This window comes from Pteropus alecto, unplaced genomic scaffold (assembly GCF_000325575.1).
Source record: "Pteropus alecto unplaced genomic scaffold, ASM32557v1 scaffold57, whole genome shotgun sequence".
Lineage (NCBI taxonomy): Eukaryota > Metazoa > Chordata > Mammalia > Chiroptera > Pteropodidae > Pteropus > Pteropus alecto.
The window spans coordinates 5,442,174-5,464,775 of NW_006442508.1; positions in this window are offsets into that span (position 1 = coordinate 5,442,174).

A 22,602-nucleotide genomic window follows, 5' to 3' on the forward strand; every position below is an offset into this window, starting at 1 on the left:
TATAGCACCAGTAGCTGTCATCGCCATAAATATTTAGACATTTTTAGATATATATGTATATATACATATAAATTGAATTGACCTATCTGATTCATAATTTTTCTGTGTACAGATTTCTTTTCTTTCTGATGCCTAGGTATTCCAACTCTGCTTTTCCCTATCAACTACGTCTCAGGTAACTTTTGCTCCACTTGCTTTATCTCTATTCCATTCTACAGTCTTGGATTTATTCATTGACTAATTATTATTCATTCGTTAAGAAAAGGGAGAAGACATCAAAGAAAAAGAAAAGAGAGTAGAACCAGAAGAAAGAAGATGTAAAAAAAGATGGCAATGTGATAAATATACCTCTAAACCCTTTCTTCTGAGCTCTAGAAATTTTAAAAGCCTCAAGCTTTCTACAGAGCCTTCCAGAAAATAAATCTGGTGGAAACACAAATTACCAATCACATTTTAAGAAAAATGTCATTATTCTCCCCTTAAATAAAACAAAAAATATTTAGAGCCCAAGCACCACAGATGGTAAGAGAAGCATATTCAATACCATTAGAAATGAGATATTTTTTGTTTGTTTGTTTTTCAGGAGAGTCTTCCTCTCTCTCTAAGAGGCACAGTCTTCCTGTCTCCATCACGACTGGTACAGTGGTATAAGGAATACAGAGTTCCACAGCTGGAGCTCTCTATTTTTACATGAATAATTGAAAGCCTACACCATCCTTTCATCTTCTTTTCAATGACCCTTGAGATAGGATGTGGCCATTCTATTTTTCTGCAATAATCAGATTAAGCCATAGTTGCAATTCTGCCTATAAATGGCACAAATAAAAAAAGGCAATAAACATAGGTGAATGACATTCTCTTTAATGATTCTATAGAGTGAATTAGAAATACCAACCAATGGAAGTGGTGCTCCATGTGTGAATCATATACATTTCAGTGCACCAAATGATTCTTTTTCTAACTCCATCATAAATCAGAAAACCATAGTGCTGTGACTAATTTCACAGGTTTCTTTCTGATGATTGAGCTGCAACTTTAACCCAAAATTCTAGCTTCCTATGATAAATAACTTAAGTAATAAGAGTTTTATTCACCAGTGAGAAGTATCTCTCAAATTTCAAAGTTTTAAAAGTATGAATACATTAGGTGTTTCATAATTTGTTCACTTTTTGCAAGAAAAACTGATCAAGAAACCAGACAGCATTTTGCCTAGCATTAATGATGCAAATGTTTCTTTATTATTATACTAATTTTTGGTAATTTTATTTACACTAAATTCTGCACTAAATTACCATGGGGGATACCTAGACAGGAAGGTCCTAGAAAACAGATATTACTTTTGTTTGGTCCTCGAGCAGAACCTATTAGGTGCTTAGGCTTTTTGGTTAAGTTAATGATGTAACATGAAGTTTATGCAAATAAGTTGTAATAATACATTGCCATTATAGGATAAATACAAAGAAAATTAATGAATCATTGTGGAAATGTTGAATTACCACTTAATAGTCTAATTTTCCTAATTTTGAAGAACACGTTATTTGAAATCACACCTCTAATTTTGAGGGACATGTTATTTGAGAACTCACCTTATCTCTGTCAGAACTGGATGCTAATCATGTCAATAGAGTTCAGCTAGTCCATGTGGATTCCACTTTCTCTGTGTCATAAAGGAAGCCTATATCATGAAAACAAACAGTAACCTAAAAGTTCTATGGTTCAGGTTCAAGTCTTATGCCTTCTTAAGTGTATGATGCTGGAGAACCACTTACCACCTTTTAACTTCAGTTTCACCACTGACAAAGGGAACAATAGTACTTATCTCGCAGTGTGATGTGAAGTTGAAATGAAGTGGATATGTATGAACATAGTTTTTAAATTCTTAGGCACTATTATTATAAAATCAATATGTTATATCTTCAAAAATTTAAAGTTGATATGATTTAGAAAAACTTTAGGATTGGTGACACCTAAAATAGCTCTTGAATAAGAAATACTGTGATTGCAATAATTTCAACCATTTTAAGAAGCTTCGGTATGTTGCCTAAACCCCAGTGAATTAATTTTAATCAGCCAATGAGGTGAGCAAAAATACATGATAAAGTAATTAAATGTATAATTCTGCCTATCAACTTAAAAGGTGCCAGTGACCTCAAAGCACGCTATTTAAGGAAATGAAGTAAACTTAGCAAGGCATTTCTTGATATAAAAGTAGGTACATAGAATTTCATGTCTGAATTGTAATCTCATAGCTCTAGTAATGACAACTAATAATTCCAATATGGCTATACGATTGAGTAAGTAAGTTGTCAGCAGACAAAGACAGCAGGTCATTGTCAAAACAACTGGAGTCTTAGAACCAGATATCCATGGCTTCTTTCTGTGAATTATACAACACTGAGCACATTATTGATCTTTCTGGCCTCGAGTTCCTTTTTTTGAAATGGAGAAAATAATATCTAACAAATAGTAACATGAGTAAAGTTCCTAGAACAAAGTAGGCATCCTACCAAGGCTGGTATATTTCCACCATCCAATTCTTTAGTCTCATATTGGGTATACTAAGCGACAGTTTTTGAAAACTATATTAGTTTAATTCATTAGCTTACTGGTAAATAAATTAAATACAAAAGTGAAAAGAAGCAAACATTTACTGTGATAGTTTTTGCGTACGTTATCTAGAAACTTTTCCCATACTTCATCATACATCAATCAAAGAATTTGTGCTAGAAAGGTTAACATCTGAGATATCCAGAAATTGAAGGCAAAATGAAGTCCTACTACAAATTTAACATTAAATAAATTAAGTGAAATACTTTTACATCTAACATTTTGTTTCCTGAGTAGCCCAATACCACCCTTAGTTTGGAGGTTTAAACTTTAATAATAATAGTAATAATAATAATAACTATAACAATTAGTGATAGTAGTAACTATTATTTATTGAACTCATACTTGAAATGTAATCTCATTACCACAAGAACGACATATAATATCCCAATAAGCCTACTAGAGTAACTATTAAGTAACCAACAGTAGATAGTAGATAGTAGGTCATTGTGAAAACAGCAGGAGTCTTCAGACCAGACAGCCATATTTTCCTTGCATGAGTTATATAAGATTGAACATGTTGTCGACCTTTCTGGCTTGGAGGGAAATGCCATTTCCCACTCCAGTCTCCCGAGAGCAGGCATTTTCCCTTAGCCCACTCTGGCCTTTTGCCACTTTTCACTCACTCCATCCTAGTAGAAGCAAAACAATATAACTAACCGGTTACTTTGAGAAGAGTAACTACATGCTTGATCTAGTTTCACTCTTTTGTCTTTTGGTAGTAACTCTGTCCTCAAAGAGCACACATTTTTCTTCATTCCTCTGCATTGCCCATGATTGGGAGAATAAATCTGCCCATTTCTGAGATTCTGGATTAACAGGAGCATTGCTAACAAACCAAGAGCCACATCTGGTTTCTAGTATTATAATGGCCTCCATTTATGGCCTTGATTTTTTTTTTCTCAACTTCAGATTACACCAGTGTGAGGAGGGACAATAGTAGTTTTGTGGTGATTTTGTCAAAATTTCAACATTAAATGCATCATCCAGAAATATTGAAAATTAAAACCCAAAGAATGGAATTTGGGAAGGGGGCAAAGTATACATATAGGATATCTTTGGCAGTTTAAGTATATGAGGTTTGGGCCTTGGTATTCTAACTTTGGTGATTTGAAGTGGCCATTTATAGATCTAGGTGAGTGTTTCTATTCTGTGATTGACTAGATTGAAATATTTTAACCCAAATGCATGGTATTCGGGCTGTGAAGGTGATCATAGCATGTGATCATTTGTCTGAATCAAAAGGCTATTTTCCTGGAGGCAGAGATTTAAACAAAGGCCTCTGAGCTTCAGGAAAGAGACTCAAAAGGGATATCAATAAGAGGAAGACTGTGAGAAATGATTTTAAATGAGGTGCAGAATGTAGGTGTTTCAGCAAAGTGAGATGGGATCACTCAGCTCTTGGCAGAGGTGCAGAGTCTGGTAGACTCTGGGGCCTAGAAGGAGAGAGTTCAAGATTCAGAAAACTGCAGTCTTGTCTGCAGGCACAGCTTTTTCTAAGGAGATATGACTGGGACAAACATCCCACCACATGGAAAAGAATATTGGTCTTTTAGATCTTAGTGGGCCAAACAATATTTGATGTGTTTACATTGCCAGGTAATAAAGTCCTATATATGCCTCTAAAGCATGAGCGAGGTTTTAGCTGGTCAAGTACATGGTGACAGAAGGAGACTAGACTTTGGGTGGTGAGCACACAATGGAATATACAGATGATGTATTGTAATATTGTATACCTGAAACTTATAATGTTATTAACTAATGTTAGTCCAATAAATTTAATTTTTTAATTAAAAAATAAATAATTAAAATATTTTTAAATAAAAATTGTTATTTCCAGACACCTCTGGACCAGATGTGCAAAATTCCATTCTGCATGTAGGGCCAGGAAAATAACTGTAGGAGGGCAAATTATGAGGATTGTCTACAAACTCAATCTCATTTCCTACTTTATAGTTTCAGGGTGCACTAGATTGGTGAACTCCAGGTTGAGGGAATACACTTTGCTAGGTGGTATGTTTCTTGGCAAGAGGCACTGAAAATATCCACAATGCACAGGACCAAAAATGGATATTTACAAGAGCGTGCACCGGTTTCTTGATGCCACATTTGCAAACTCCTAAACTTTGTAAGCAGGCTGTGTCATTCTCAAAGACAGGAGACTAGGTGCATAAATGGATATCCCCTTAGAAATTTGATTGCTGAGCACCAAAATTAACCTCTGGCTAGAAGAATTCTCTCAACTTAGTTTAAATTCATACTTTAAGGATTTAGAACACCTGGAACAGACTGAGTGGTGTCCTGGCTAGGCTGCAACCAAGAAAATGTTCTCCTTCACTTGAAAGGAGTTTCTTCTCTGGTTTTTGGCATCATTAAAAACTCAGTTCTGGGAACATTTTTTGTTCCTGGAATAGCTTTTTAGAAGTAGGATGGGCTTGTTACCTTAATTAAGAAATATGACAATTTATGTGTTTTATTAACTCAAATTCTTTAAAAAGTGAAGCCCTACAAATTGTGATTGAACTGACACAACTTCTCAGACCACTAAAAGAATTTGGCTTATTCCCGAAACAGCGAAAGCTGTAGTTACTGATAGAACCCAGGTCTATCCAAGCATGAAGAATCATTCAGCTAGGAATGATCTGAAGAAGTTTGTGAGGATACGTATTGCATTTCTATTTCTTCGAATTTTGGTTAAAAGGGTAAGAGAACTGTATTTCTTGAATATGAAAGTGGGTTATATATTTAGACTTTAATTTCTTTCCGAGAAGTTCATAAGAGTTTACATTCAAATTTTAGCATCTAATATTGGCATCTTAGAATATCTTAATGTTATTTAATCTCAGCCCAGAATCTCTAATGTATTATGTTATCTGGCTGGACACATTATTGGATACAAACAGAATAAGGAGTGAACTTGTGCTTTGGGCACTGAGTGTCCTTGGATTGGGTATAATTAATAAATGATTTTAATCCATTTCATAATTTTGAAGGCAAAGTTATATTGTCCTCATGTGATCCCAAGAAAATGCTTAAGAGGGAAGTTAATATGTAAGAGTGACATCTTAAAAACAGGAGACAGTCCAAGTATATTGCTATTCACTTCTCTTGAGAGACAGTAGCCAAACCCACATTTTGTTAAACCTCATGAATTTACGGGAGAAAAAAACAGGCAATCCTTTTCCCACTCTTGACTTCTATGAGGAGAGATTTACCTTGAACATTCGTCACCTCTTTCACTGCTTCTCTCCCCTCACTTCTCTTCACAGAGAAGGAATAAGCCATACATGCTACTTGTGTTCAATCCTGCCAAAACATCTTAGAAACTGTGTGACACCAGACAAATTTATTAACCTCCCCATGCCTCTCATTTCTTATTTATAGAATGTGGACATTAATACTTTCTACTTTATGAAGTTACTATAGGGATTAAATCAACTAATGTAAGTTAAGTGGTTAGAAGAATACCTATCCTTACAAAGTGTCGTGTTTAAGTATTAACTATTATTTGTTAAATTTGTCTTCAATTTTCTGTAAATGATACTTGTTCAAACATTTTAAGGTTGCTCTGCTTGTTTGAAATGATGGAAATGGAAGAGACTAATTTTTCTCATTGCTTTTATGTATCAATGTTCCTTAAATTATGTCCTAGTGTAACGTCCCTTTGTTCATGATCTGAATATGAGAATAACCAACCTATAAATTATTCTGATCCATTTATGAGCAGGAAATTATGGGACTATTGAAACCTCAACATAACTACTCTTCTCTTCATTACCAAATCTAAACAGTGTGAGATGAATATTTGGGAGAGGATTCTAGATGTGAGGTATAGGAGCTGATATGAGGTAGATAACCAATAGAATGGTAGAGTAAAGAGATTAGGGAAATCTAGAAGGGTTTCCAGGTAGCACTGAGGGCCTCTTTGAGGTTAGTGGTCACAAACAGAAAATGGTTAAGAGGCTTAGAGGAGAAGCAGACTAAGTAAAGTGTTTCATTTATTCAGGGTAGGCATTTTGACAGGCAAGTATAATGGCCTCCATACCATCACTGGTAGGATGAAGAAGAGCCTGTAGACACTCTGGTAAGACTCACTAGTGTTCCTGGTAAGTGCTCCTTACCTAGACTCCCACAGCTTCCTTCCAAGCCTCTTAAATTAAATACTAGTAAAAGTATTTAATATCAAAAAACAATTACATCGGGACCAAGTAGGGTTAACCTGAAGATGTTATTATAAAATCTATTAGTATAATTCACTTCATCAACATGTTTAAGGATAAAATTAATATGACTGTATCAATAGAAGATAAACATACATAGAATACATTTTTAGAAATTCTAATAAAAATTATAATCGAATTTGTATAGAAGTCAGTTGATTAAATACAAGAAAGACTTTACCAAAATAAATTATTACCTCAGATAAAGATGTCAAAATCATTTCATTTAAATGCAGGAACTAAATGCCATATATAGGAAACCCTCAGCCAACATTATACTTAAAGGTGAAAAACTAAAAACTTAAGATCAAGAATAAGGGAAGGCTGTCCACCATCGCCACTCTTATTCAATATAACATTGGAGGTCCTAGCGAGGGCAATCAGGCAAGAGAAAGATATAAAAGGTATCCAAATAAGAAATGAAGAAGTCAAAATGTCACTATTTGTGGATGACGTGATTCTCTACACAGAAAACCCTAAAGATTCCATGAGAACACTACAAGAAACAATAAGTGAATACAGTAAAGTTTCTGGATATAAAATCAACATTCAAAAATCCATAGCGTTCCTATACTCTAATAATGAAATGTCAGAAAAAGAAGTGGAAAAAATAATTCCTTTTGCAATTGCAACAAAAATAATAAAATACTTAGGAAGAAATTCAACAAAACATGTGAAGGACCTAAATAATGAAAACTACAAGACCCTATTAAAAGAAATCAAAGAAGATACAAAGAAATGGAAAGATATTCCATGTTCTTGGATTGGAAGAAGCAACATAGTTAAAATGACCATATTACCTAAAGCATTATACAGATTTAATGCAATCCCTATCAAAATCCCATTGGCTTTTTTTTTTTAAAGAAATGGAACAAAAAATCATCAGATTTGTATGGAAGCACAAAAGACCCCAAATTGCCAAAGCCATCCTGAGAAAAAAGAATGAGGCTGGAGGCATCACTCTGTCCAACTTCAAATTATACCACAATTGAGAGTCCAGAAGTAAACCCATATTTATATGGGCAAGTAACTTCTGACAAAAATTCCAAAAACATACAGTGGAAAAAGGAAAGCCTCTTCAATAAATGGTGCTGGAAAAACTGGAAAGCCACCTGCAAAAGAATGAAACTAGACTGTTGTCTATCACCATACACCAAAATTAACTCAAAATAACTTAAGGACCCAAATATAAGACCTGAAACAATATAATGCATAGAAGAAAATATAGGGAATGAAACCAAGGACCTTAGACTAAAAGGGGATTTTATGAATTTGACCTCAAAAACAAGGGAAATAAAAGCAAAAATAAATGAATGGGACTACATCAAACCAAAAAGCTTCTGCTCAGCAAAAGAAATGTCAACAAGGTAAAGAGACAACCACCTGAATGGGAAAATATATTTACAAGTAACATCTCTGATAAGGACCTAATATCCAAAATATATAAAGAACTCATATGACTCAATAACAACAAAAAAATACGTGATCCAATCAAAAAAATGGGCAGAGGACCTGAACAGACACTTCTACCTAGAAGACATACAAATGGCCAACAAATATTTGAAAGGATGCTCAACACTGCTAGCTATTAGGGTATGAAAATCAAAACCTCAATGAGATACCATCTCACACCTCTTAGAATAGCTATAATCAACAAGACAAGTAATAACAAATGTAGGAGAGAATGCAGAGAAAAAGGAACCCTCATACACTGCTGGTGGGACTGCAAATTGGTACAGCCACTATGGAAAACTGTATGGAGGTTCCTTCAAAAAACTAAGATTTGATCTAGCATATGATCCAGCAATTCCTCTACTGTGTATTTATCTCAAAGACTTGAAACCCATATCCAAAAAGATATTTGCACACCGATGTTCATAGCAGCATTATTCACAGTGGTCAGTTCATGGAAGCAACCAAAGTGTCCTATAATAGATGATTGACTAAAGAAGCTGTGGTACATATATACAATGGAATATTACTTAGCCATAAAAAAGGTTAATACTGCCATTTGTGACTACATGGATAGACCTCAAGATAATCATGCTAAGCGAAATAAGCCAGACAGAAAAAGTTGAAAATCACATGATATCACTTATATGTGGGATATAAACCTAAAAGCAACAAATGAGGACACACAAACAGAGACTCATGGACATGGACTATAGACTAGTGGTTACCAGAAGGTAAGGGGTGGGAAAGGAGGGGGTAGGTAGATGGTTAAAGGGGGTCAAATATAGGGGAGTAAGGGGAGGGCGAAGTGGGTAAAGGGTATCAAATATATAGTAGCTGAAGGAAACTGGAGTTTGGACGGTAAATGCACAATAGAAATACAAATGTCAAATTATAATGTACACCTGAAGATTATATAAGTATATTAACCAATGTTACAGCAATAATCTTAATTTAAAAAAATAAAAAATAAAAATAAATTCAAGAACTATACTGGGAGACCCATCATTATCATTAGTATTTAATATTGCCTCAAATTTCCTAACAAGTGCATTCAATAAAATAAAACAATATTTATAAAAAATAAAAGTTAAGAAATAAGACTCGTGGTAGAGTTGATATTTTCTATAGACAAAACAAAAAACACAAAAAATAGAATAAATAAGATAATAAATTGTCTGCACATTTGCTAAACAAAAATAAATAATGCAATATTGTTTCTAATTTGGAAATGAACATCTAGCACAAGAAAAAAGAAAAATAATTTTTTATTCATTCATTTTAGCTACAAAAGTTGTGAAATTCATATGAATGAATTTAATATATAGATAGGATCTGCATGTATAAAATCTTATTGGAAGACAAAACATAATGAACAAATTAAAACTATCTCATATTCTTATACAGGAAACCTTAATGACATTAGTATGTTAGTAATTCCAAATTTAATGAGTAAATGTTAATACAATTCTAATGAAATCCCAATAGAGCTGAATTCTGGGAAGGAAAAAGGGGAAATTTGAAAGAAATCGAAAAAAAAATATGTGCAGAATAATTGATTACAAATCACCAAGAAAATTTTGAATTAAAAAAGTGGACAGAAACTTTCTTATCAGATGTCATAACACATTATAAAGCCTCTATACTAAACACACTATTGGCATTGAGATGGAAAAATAAATTAGTGAAACAAATTAGAGTCCAGAGATAAATTCTAGTATATATGAGAATACAGCACATGAAAATTCTTTGATAAATGCTATAATCATCTTTTATGATCATCATGATCATAATTATATGATCAGAATTATCATTATCATCCTCGCACTCTCCCAATACATAGTTCCTGGCATTGAGTCAGCTCACATCAATATTGTTGGAATGGAATTGATTCAAGGGTGATATATCAATAATTAACTGCATTATATAAGAAAAATGAATCTAGAGAAGTATAGAGGTTTTTGACTAGTTGTGATGTATTCACAGTTAGTGAGGTAACATATGTGAAAGATCATTAAAGATGATAAAGTAGTCATGTCTTATTTTCAACATTAGTATTATTTTATATCCTGCAAGGTCAGGATACATATATGTGTCATATGTAATGCAAATCACAGTGCAGTACACATGACACATACGTATTGGTAAATGTGTTAAATCACTATTCTTTCTGTAGGAATAAACAAAAAAATATTGTGTTTCTACAGCCAAGTTTTTCTGGTAGAGGATCAGGAAAGGAGCCTTATTACATTCTCAAGATACTAATCACTTCTGGTAAACACCTATGTCTATTCTAGCTCCTATCTTGAGATATTTACATATTCTATTTACATATTTTACTTCAAGGAACACATAAGTTCACACAAGGAGAACAAATAGCCTGAATAATTTGCCTTGGTTTCATTATGTACTACCTCATCTCAAAAGCATTTTCTTAGAGGCGAGAAAAAAAAAGTGAAATCTGTTTTATTTCTGATAAATTATCCATTGTTGACTTCATATAAACCCTGGGATATTGTTTACAGGCTGTGTTCAGTTTTTTCTCCTGCTCTTAATGGTCCAAAGGGTTACAAAATTTTATAGTCCAATTTACTTTGGATGTTATTTCATTCCTTCAGAAGTAAAACTAACTCTAGATACACCATTTTGTGTTTTAATAGGTAGATTCCATTATAGTCATAGGGAGTGGGAAGTGAGGAAGAAGTTTACTAGCTGTCTCCAAGTAGTTTTAAAGTTTGTAAATTCTATATGCACTTTCTTTGGTATTCTGTAGTGGTGTAACAAGAGCTTTACTTTCCTGTTTTGCTTCTACAGTGTGCAAAGTCCTAATGGATCAATCATTTTGAAGCCTGCATGTCATCCTATAATGGTAAAACCATGGTTGCCATTAAGAATGCCATGTTTTTCACCTTTCAGTATAAAAGTGCTCTGTTTTTGTAGTTGAGAATGCAGATCATACTTGGGGAAAACAAATCTAAATTTTTATTAATAACTGTGACCTAGACATTAACTCTATGTTTTTAAAATCCTACATTATTCTTGTGTTCTATCCCTCTGCTTCAGATTGGCTCTGGTCTTAAAGCAACAAGAATTGAAATATAAATGAGTGCCTCCCTATGTGTCAAGTGGACAATTGTTTCTATACATGTTGTTTCATTTAATGTGTACTAACTCCCTGTTTTTTAGATATTACCACCATTTACCTGTAATAAAACAGAGACAGAATCAGAGGATTTTACATAGAGGTTCACAAAAATGATCTACAATTAAGTCTCTGTGTTTTTTTTCTTCCTAAAAATAGGATTGCAGTCGGAGTAGCAACATCTAAAAAATGTAGTGCTCTTTTGACACTTTCTTCTTGAACATTAAGAATAAATAAATAAATAACCGTACATTCATATGCTAAAGATATCTCTGCTATAGGAGAATTGAGCATGATGTATAATATTTTACATAATATGAGAAATCATTGGCGATGTCTCTGAAAATTCAGCTTAGAAAAAACAATTCATATATAACAAAAATGAAAAAAAAATCTGTAAATTTTATTTTAATGTCAAGAGAAGGAAACAATTCCTTAAGCAAATCTCTATTATTTTGTTGCTTTTGTTATTATCATCATCATTATCATCCTCATCATTTCTATTATAGAAATTTTGGTTATTAAAATACTAGTTGCAAGTGACAAACACATAACTAAAATTTATTTCAACAACAACAAATATTATTTAGTTTATATAACTGAAAAGTTAAAGACTTAAAAAAAGTTTTTAAGTAAAGCTGAATCTAGAGATTTGAAGACGGTCAGATAGGCCTTGAAATTTTCTCTCCATCTATCGGTTCTATTTTCTTTGTTGGTTTCATTATATGTTGTGATTCTGTCCATGTAGTAGCAAATGTATCCCCTGGAAACTCATGGTTTAATTGATCTTTAGTGCATTCATTTCAGAAGAACACTTCTCACCATACATCTAGGTCAATCTCCACAATATGTTCTGAATGGACCTACTTGAAGCATGTGCCAATCTCTGGGGTTCCTCAGATTAGGACATCCTAGATCTCACTTCTGTGGAAAGTTATCAGAGCTGTTCCTAAAACTAAAAGAAAGGAAATAGAAGTTGGACAGAAAAAGTAATGTTCCAAAAAATTGTGAAAGATGTAATCCATTTGAGAAAAAATACATGAAGTATAAGATTTATTTTTATATGTAAATTTTAGAGTTAATAGGTATAAAACTAAATCCTCAAATCTTTTAATTTTCTCTTCCAAATACCTATACCATATTTTGTCTCCATGTGTAAATACATGTTAGATCTAACAATGAAGGACATAATGAGTAAATTCAATGAGCCATCTGTTGAAAAAGGATGAGTTGGGAGACAAAGGTCTGTGTAATTAGTCACCACTAAAAATATAAGTTGGGTGGTCCATTATAGAAAGTTGGATTCAGAATTGGAATGCACACACAGTTCCATTTCAGAAGTGTGCAAAGAAATAAATGTGAATCTGGATAATCACATAAGGCTCTCTGGCAGGGAGGTGAACTATTGGAAAATGCAATGGAGTTTAGTAAAATGGTATGAATTTGGTGAGAGAAATTATGTGTCAAAGCAAGCTACATAGAGGATCTGATATCAAGAGAGATGGGAAGTCAAAGAATTCTCTCATCAAAAAGAGAACATATCTTATTTAATATTTATAGTATGAGGTATTATTAGAAGTGCAATGCTCAAATGTCATTGTTAATATAAATTTTTTATCACTAAAATAAACACATGAAAGAGATTCTTAAAGACAAAGATGATAAGGTTCATTGTCCAATATTGTCTTCTTTTCTTCTTAGGGCTTATCTAAAGATATAACTAATCTTTTAGCATCCTCAAAAACTATTCATACTTCCTAAAAGTAGAATACTATTTTTCCTAAGTAGTATATTTGTTTCAAGAGTTTTTATGGCTTCAGAAAAACTGATAATATCAATCACTCAAAAATAGATCACTTCACTATTGCATAAAATTGGGTAAGAAATTTTCTACATAATGGAGATGCCTTCTTAAAAATTTGGATTTTGAGACAAATCTGAATTCTCTGAAGAATGACAAATCCTCCACTCATTTATGGTTCTACAGATTAATTTTGTGGCATGTGTGGCATGTATATACTTAAAATGCAAAAATTAGCCACAAAACTTGAATTTTTAGCACATTGCCTAACATATGTGCCTTGTTTTTCTTGTTCAGGAATAAGTGCCAGAATTCTGATAATATAATTATTTCAAATATTTCAACATATGATTTTAATGAGCAAGCCCATGGACCTGGCAAAACTAAACCCTTATCTCAAATAATGTAGCTATTAATATTCAGTTCTTGAATTCAGGGTTTTTTGTTGTTGTTGTTGTTTGTTTGTTTGTTTTTGTCTGTTAAAGAGATCGGCATTTTTTTAACATCATTTTAATGATAAAAAAATCTTTAACTTAACTTTTAATTGGTCTCAGGTCAACAGCTTTGTAATTTACAAAACCCTCTACCTGCAAACGAAAAATAATAACTGTTTACATCCTGAAATAAAGACACAATAACATGTCTAAACCTAACAATTGTCTTACTCGTCTAAAGTTATCAACCCTTCATTCTACAAAAAAAAGGTATCTAAAAATTACCATGTTCTCAGTACAAATACCTACAAATGTTATTTCAATTTACCAGACAAAGGGAAATTGCCAAGCAGATTTAAAAAGAAAGATACTCAGGCTAACTTATTTTACTCTCCTTTATCTTCCAGACAGAAGACATCTTTACAATAGACAAGTTCTTCTCAAATATCTTAATTTACTTATCCAAAGGTAGGACCATTGGTGGAACTCTGAATTCTCTTTAACCCAGAGAATTTCGATATCTTTCAATATGAGGCAAATCAAATATGTATGATTATTTGTTTGAGTTATAAATTTCTACCTTTCATCAATTGGCTATGAAGAGTTTGTGAGTACACACTCATATTTTGATGTGTGTATGCTGACACAAATAGATAATTCAATAATTGTGTCCAAGATAATAGGAGTATCTGGTCCTCTGAGAACATTTATAGTGCCACATATCCAGGTATTATCTGTAATAAGAAGCTAAGATCCCACAAAATAAAAATCAAAAAACAGGATGGAATTCTCAAAGAGAAATGTCGAAAGCTCTTCCTTTCCGCCTTTTTTGACACCCATCCTAAGAGGAGGATGATGAAATGAGATGATAGAGCAGATACCTTCTCTGCAGACAAGCCCAGCCTATGTAAGGGGAAAAAAGGCCTACCTCTAAGGTGAACTTAGGATATGTAATTTATTTTCTGTCCCCAAGATGCCGGTAGCTATTCGGATATCTATCCTTTCCTCATTAACTCAGAACTATACTGGCCTCATAATTCTAAATGTGAATGACCTCTTGGAAATAATACCACCTGTAATAGAATTACGTGCAAAAGTTGTTATGAAGTAAATGACTCTTTGGAGATTAGGAGGGCTCATAAAAAAAGTACCATACTGTATGCTGATAAGAAGTTTACCAAGAAGAAACAATGAGGAGGCATATTTTGAGTTCAAAGATCTCATCTGCTAAATGCATAAGCTTATAATAAAGCCAAATTAAAAGATGATAAGTCTCAAGATAAAAAAAAAAAAAATCCACATTTTCTTTAATGAATGCAAACGGTAACTTCAATTTGAATAAACTTTTTTGCCAACATTCCAAAGGAATCAGAAGAGTTTGGATAGCTTCATGCAGTATATTACAATTATTAGAAAAACAAATAATTTCAAGAGAGAAGTGGGATAATTTGATTGTCGAGTGTAGCTTTTGGATTCTCAAAAAGGAAGACCCAGTTTTTCAGGGTGTCTTCATAAAGTCCAACGGAAACATGAAACCCTTCTTCAGACTTATTTACTGATGAACTGTGTTCAGAACTCTCAGGTAACCTTTCTCTAATAATTAAGACCTTCTTGTTTTCCATGCCTTCTTTCAGCCTTGGACTTCATTTGCTTGACTTCATTTACACAGTGCTCAGAGTTGTGTCTAGGCCTCTGCTCCCAGTCAACTATCTGACACACACCACTACTTTTTACTTACTTACTACCTGTTGAGAATTTTTCTATTTTACTGCTTTACCTTTGAATTTCTCCTGCTGTAAAACTAAACTTTAGGACTCAGTTTTTTTCTATGGATCACTGTTTAACTCAGACAATAATCTAGAAAAAGGTAACCCATAAAATTCAGTTATTATCCTCCATGGAATAAAACTAATGGCTGCTTGTAGATAACATTCTCCTTCTGTAAAAGCAACTACTTTTCAACCTTATTACAAATTATTAAAAGGATTAAAATGTGGCATTACAGCAACCTATTAGCTCCATAATAACCATAATGACTCAAACCATCCACAGGAATTCCAAACATATAAGACTATAAATTTCTACAAGAATCTCTAGCTTATTTATCTCTTGTGTTTCTTCCACTGTGATTCTCACTTCCTTCATGGTAGGAGAACGTGTAATCATAAATCTGTGTTGTCTGCAGCATCAAAGCAAGATTGCTCGGGGGGGAGAATCAAGCCCCTGCTCTTTTGGAGCCAACAAAGACAATAGCATCAATCTGACCCTTTTATAACCTTGTTCTCAAGGCCTCACTTTGCTCTTCTCTCATGGAAAGTGTGCGCAGATCCACCTATCATGTTTTTGCTCAATAAAGTGGCATATGTTTGCAGAACATCTTGTTTTCCTCTTATTCATATTTTGACTTGGCATTTATAGCAGTTGGGTGGGAAAAAAAAAAAAAGACACAGTCTGATTTGCCTGCAACAGACAATCTAATTAAATTGGAGGGGAGGGACAGATGTACAAGGCTGCTGAACTGCTCATAATACAAAACATGGCAGCTTCAGTTTGGAAAAATCTGGCATGATGGTGCCAACAATTTCTGCTTGCTGAACTAGCTGAAGTATGTAATTTTGTTAAGTTCTCTTATTTTAATTCCAATTTCATATATATAGCTGATGCATTTGAAAAGAGCTTGGAAAGTCATTATTTAGGCTGTGATAAAAGAACAATATAGACATGATTCATAAATCTGTAATTTTTTTGGTTCAGATTTTTCAATTTTAAGTGTCATTTTTACAAAATAAACATATATACACACATAAGGTTTTTTTCCATTTTTTGAAAATTTTTCCTATGTGATCCAAATCAACATCAGTTTTTTAATACTTAAAAACTGCATGCAATCAAGAGTTCAACTGCTGTTTGTAATATTGAAAACCTGAAGCAAACTTTTATAAACATAAACTCTTATGAACAGAAGTATAAATTGCTTGCATCTCTGGTGGTAAGTCCTCTTTGTCAAGCTGTTTTACAATCTGTATTCAAGTATAACACCTTTCTTTTAAATTACCATGGGCATTCATGTTGATATTGGGGGACAAAATGTTAATCTCACACCAACATTTGTCTGTTCCATCCCATACCACCTCAAAAGTTACAAAGGCTACAGCCATCACCACCTTTCAATGTGAAAATATGTTTACATGTTAGTAGATAATACATATTGCATTTAAAAATTCACTTTTTCAGAATAATTTTCAAGATTCATGCCCCCATTTGAATGTAAAAAGTTTCAAGAGACAATTGTTATAAAATTATCATTTAAAAAACTTCATAGAAGTGCTGACAACACAAAGAACCCTAATTGAAATAAATTTTTAAAAAGTACCAAGACCTTCATAAAAGAAGATATTTTTCTTAACAAAATCAAGCAATGACCAACAATAAAAACAACAAAAGGTAAGAAAATGTGTTCTATGATCAAGAGAGGAAATAGTCAATGAAAGCAGACACGAAGATGGCCCAGATGAACTTTATATTAAATATGGAAAAAGTTCAAAAATTTAGTGGAAAATGTACAACATGCATTAATACATAAAAAAATTGAGAGGTATGTAGAAGCTATAAAAAAGTAAATCTTGTATATGATAAATATATCACAATAACATGTGAGAGTAAATGCTTATAATACTTTAATGTGGTAACAATCAATATACACTATATTCTCAATTAATAAAAGTTGAAGTACATTGTCATGATTTATCTTTAACTCTTACTCAAAAGGAATACATTAAAAAATGAACTAGGTGACACCTGGTTAATGATAACAGGTTTAACATAGCAGTAGCCTTCACTCCTTCTTGGGGTATTATTAAAAAAACATATATTTTTAAAAGAGTATTAAACTAAAGAACAAAGAGACAAACTTGCTAGAAGCTAAAACCAGATGAACAAGTAGTAATTGCTTAAACTGATCTAAGTTCTATCTCAGAAAGAGGAATTCTAAAGCAACAATGAAACCCGAGAATCTCTCAGATGATCCACTGCAGACCAAAAAACCAATGACTCAGGAGTTGGCAGTATCAGGTCTTTATGGAAGTTGGAGTAAATATAGTAGAATGAAATCAGAAAAGTCAGTTGAAAGTCTGTTTAAACCCCCAGATCACAGTTTAAACACCCTCTTCCTCTGCATATCTAAGGATCTACTACTTTACACACACACACACACACACACACACACACACACACACACACACACACACTCACACAGCAACTCACCAACTAGGTAGATAATTGGTGGTTTAATGAGAGGACAAATTAAATATTTCTGACCTGTGTTAAAAACCAGAGTATTATACTAAAAACAAGGAAATTTAGATAAAATTTAGCCACTAAATATATTATCACACCAGGATCTGGAACTGAAAGGCATAATTTATGTCCTTCTAGCCACTTGAAAAAGTTTCCCTGGGAGTCTGGCCAGCCCAGGAGAAAAGTCCTGAAGGTAATCACATCAAGGAATTTTCTAATAAACAGCGCTGTTAGATTACCCTGTAAGGAAACTCATACTGTTTAACATATGCATAGATCGACTAAAAAGTATCCTTCTTTTAACTATGAGTCCATAGTCAAAAGGAGCAGACTTCTAGGCACCTCTCTATTGTGAAAGACAAGAGCCAAGGCAAACAAAAACAAGTAATGGAGAAAGGAGATTATAAAGTGAAAAGAAAATCACACACACACACACACACACACACACACATACTCACACAAACTTAGATACATGTTTTTAGAAAAAAAAATATGAGAAATAAGAATATTTTGAAAAAAAAGAGCATTCCAAGAAGAAAGAAATGAGTCATTTGAAAATAAACATATGATATTAGGGGAGGCGGGGAAAACAACTAAGGATAAATTGAAGATAAACTTGAGAAAATCTCCCAAAAAGTAAAACAATGAGATAAAAATAGAAAAGATAAGAAAATAATTAGAGGACCAAGCTAGAGTTCTTAATACCTAAGAATACATGTTACAAAAAGAAACTATAAAAATGGAGAGAAAGAAAAAAAAGGGCGAAACAATTCAAGAAAATGTTCCAGAGCTAAGCAGCATAAGATGCCTCATCGAAACATTCACCTGGTATGCAGCAGTAGATAGAAACAGTCCCACCCAACAGGATCTCTTCATATGGCCACACAGGTTGCAAAATGCACCACGTTAGGGGCAAAATTGTAAATGACAATGTGGATGGACCTCTTTTTACATGTGCCTTCTGTAACGGTGCCCTGGATCTTCTCAGTGCAGTGGCCTTTCTTAGCAACCTACCTCACTGTAAAATTTTAGAAAACAGGAAATGTTACTAAAAGAATAAGAGCAGCAAATGGTTGCCTCCAAGAAGAGAGAAGCGGACAGTGGCACTATTGCTACGGAATGAGGCCTGTGGAACTATTTCTCTCCTTAAATTGTGCACAGAAAATTGAAAAACCTGCAAGTGGGGTCTCCTAATCAGTCATTTGTTGTACAACTAGTATAGTATTGTGGTTTCTTTATATATGTTCACAGACTTCTGCCTCTGTTCCTGATAAGCACTTGTGTATTCTGCTGTATATTGTCAACTGGCTTGTCAGTCAATTTGCCTAATTCCTCCCAGTATCAGACCCTGGGATTAATTAGACACTGTACCCCGAATGCACATGAATCTTTGTGCCTTCTTTGACACTGGACTATCAGGAACCACGATTATGTTACTTAAAATTAATTTCCAGTATCACGTTTACCTAAAACTTTATAGTTCTTTGAACCTTGGAATTTAGACTATGGCAGTCTAATTTTGTGGGTAAAAATTTTGAAGCAGTTTAGAAACTTTACCTGGACTGCCTGGATTCGAGCTTTGGCTCCAGAATGTACTACCTCTATGATATTAGGCAGTTTGCTCAACCAAACTGAACCTCGATTTATTGGTTTATAAAGTAGGGTTAATAGTACTACTTACCTCAAAGGATTAAATCTTAAATAAGTACTCCATGTAATGCATTTATTTCATACTTGGCATTTAGTAAGTTCTAAAGAAGTGTTAGTTATTATTCTTCTCATCTTCTCATCTTCTGGCTTGAAGGTCTATCACTCCCCCTAAACAATTTGGCATCTTCACTAGCCTGGGACATGTAGTTTCCAGAATTGCCAAATGCCCAGCAACTTGGAGCTTTGGGGCTTTTATGCGAATGACACTAAGGGGCTATCTGTGGCTTTCCAGACATCTTAAAAACAAGTATGCAAATCAGATTTAAACAGTCAGCTTGAATTACATATGAGAAATTGATTCCAACACTCACAAGCACCTTCTGTAAAAATAACCAAAAGACAAGACTATGATCAAATATAATGAAAGAAAAATAGTCTTTTAAAGGTATGACTTTGACTTTCTATTTAAGTATAGGTCCTGTAGAACATTCACAAAAAGATACAAAATCTGAAAAGAAGGTAAATATATAAAGAAAGTGAGAATAAAGAGTCTGCACCAATCTGGAAGAGAGAATGAAAATAAATGTAAGATTTTAAAAATAACTGTTTTTTTTTTTTTTTTTTAGCTGTAAGGCAACGTAAAACTACATAGATAATTAAAACGCTCACTAATAATCTAAGATATGACTGCAATTTGATTGCACCTGCATCCTCAGAGTCCTGTAAGTTCTCCCAAAATTCTAAAATATCTGTGTATTTTGCTACTAATTTCAGTTTAGCATTGCTTTATTTAGAATTAGACACTGAGAACAAGCAATGAGTAATTTATATAAAGGAACAGGTACTAAGAATCTAATAAACACAATTTGAACTTGTGTCAAGGTGTCTCAAAGGATATTTTTACATTAGATACAGTTCCAATTCTGGATGATAGGCCAGTAAAAGATGCATTGCATTATTCATTTTAAACCTGAATCATAGCTCGTTGGCTTAATTTTTAAACACTGTGCTATTACATAATAATGAAAGTTTTTATTTGGTGAAATCATGTATAATACTTTCTTTTTTCCCTCACTCATGGATTGGAATCCAAAAATCAGACTGAGACAAATGAAAAGGGTACTTAGACTGCCATCTAGTACACATTTTTCTGTATAGCATAATTTCCAAAGCTGTTTGAATAACATCTCTAGCATTGGATCAAATATATGCTTAAGTACAATTTTTTTAATGTATTAAAAATTGTATATGAGATACCCTTTTCATTCTTTGACCTAAATTCTTCTCCTAAATATTAATTTATGTTTCAATCTGAATATCAATTTATAAGTACTTCATTCCTTTGGCCCAGATACAAAATTTTAATCTATTAGGTATTTTTCTTCAAAGGCCTCATTTTAAATATTCTTACTAACCTGTGAAGTTCTTTCTCTAGAAAGTATATAAGGATTTGAACCATGAGTCTCTCAGGATTTAATATGCTTTTATAAAAGTACTTACCTTTTCAAGAAGAAGGCATTATTTTATTGGTACAAGAATAGTTATGCTGATGACTAAAATTAAGTGGAAATATTTTCATTAACAGCTTTCATAAACTACATTCTGATATCTATTTGTAAGCCTCCTGCCACTAATCACATAGCTCTATGTCTATTCTTGCTTCAGTACAGGGAGGGTACAGAAACCAATAGGAGCTGGAAGATACAGAGGGCACCCAAATACTGTGTCTGAAATGAGCCAGGATAAAGCAATATTTCAAGGCTTACACTGAACACTTTTAAGTTAAAACTTGATCAGTAAATGTTCTAACTTGACTTTAGTTAAGAATAGGCTAGACTCGCAAGGACATTTAAGAATAAAACAGAAACCACAAGCCTTTCACACGTTCTTGGAACTCTGGCAGAAAACAGAAATGTTCAACTTTGCTCCAGAACAAAAACTTGGCTGAACTCTGGACAGGCAATCTTAGGTTGGTTATCCAATTTTAATTTAATTCAATTTAATCTCACACATTTTTATTGAGCTACCAGTATGGACTAAGAATAGACTTTGGAGATTCAAGAACAAATAAAAATCATGCTATATCTCATGAGCAGCTTATCATATTTTGAAAATACAAATTTCAGGATTTAGAGAACTTTCAAAAGGCTATATTGTGATATAGTGGAAAACCTAACCTTGCAGATTTTCTATTGGAGGGTAGATAATTACCTGTCAGTTACACAGTTGAAAATATTTCTATATTGGGAAAAAAGTTAGATATCTTAGATGCCATTTTAATGCATAATTCTCTGACTTTGTTATAAATGGACCATATCAATATAAAGAAACTAGAACATTGTATTTCATTAAGAGATACAATAGTTTTACTCAATGGCAAAGTTTTAAATACTCAAGTACCTTAAATATTAATGAATCAGAAAATGAACCTTAAAGTTTTTAGTAATCTCTCCATTGTAGAAAAGCAGTGTCGAAATAAATGCCAAAATTGTGACATATAATTGTATGATAACTTAAGAATATTTAACCACTTATCCATTTTGTCCTTCAATATGCTAGATTTCTTTTTAATAATTTTTATCTGGTCTTAGAATATTTAATTTGGAAAGACAAGTTCAAGATAACAATTCTATGCTATGCTGCCAAAATGATTCTAAGCAAAACTCATTTCATTTCTGCAGCACCATCATCAACTTTCAGTCACATCTAACTTCATGACTTCATGCAATTTAAACAGTCTCTGAGGATTTGAATCCTAAAAAGAAACAAAACCAATTATTTATGCATATTTCAAAATGTAGAAAATTCAGCTAAAGCTGGATTCCAAATAAATCAATGTTTTAAATGTGTTTATTAGCACAAAGAAAAATGAAAATAAATAAACAAAGCACTCAACTCAATAAATATAAATCGACTCATGTTATTCAATTCCTCTATAGTTTAAATTTTAATTCAATTTAGTTTTCCTGTTTTCACATTAGAATCTCTCTTAAATTGATA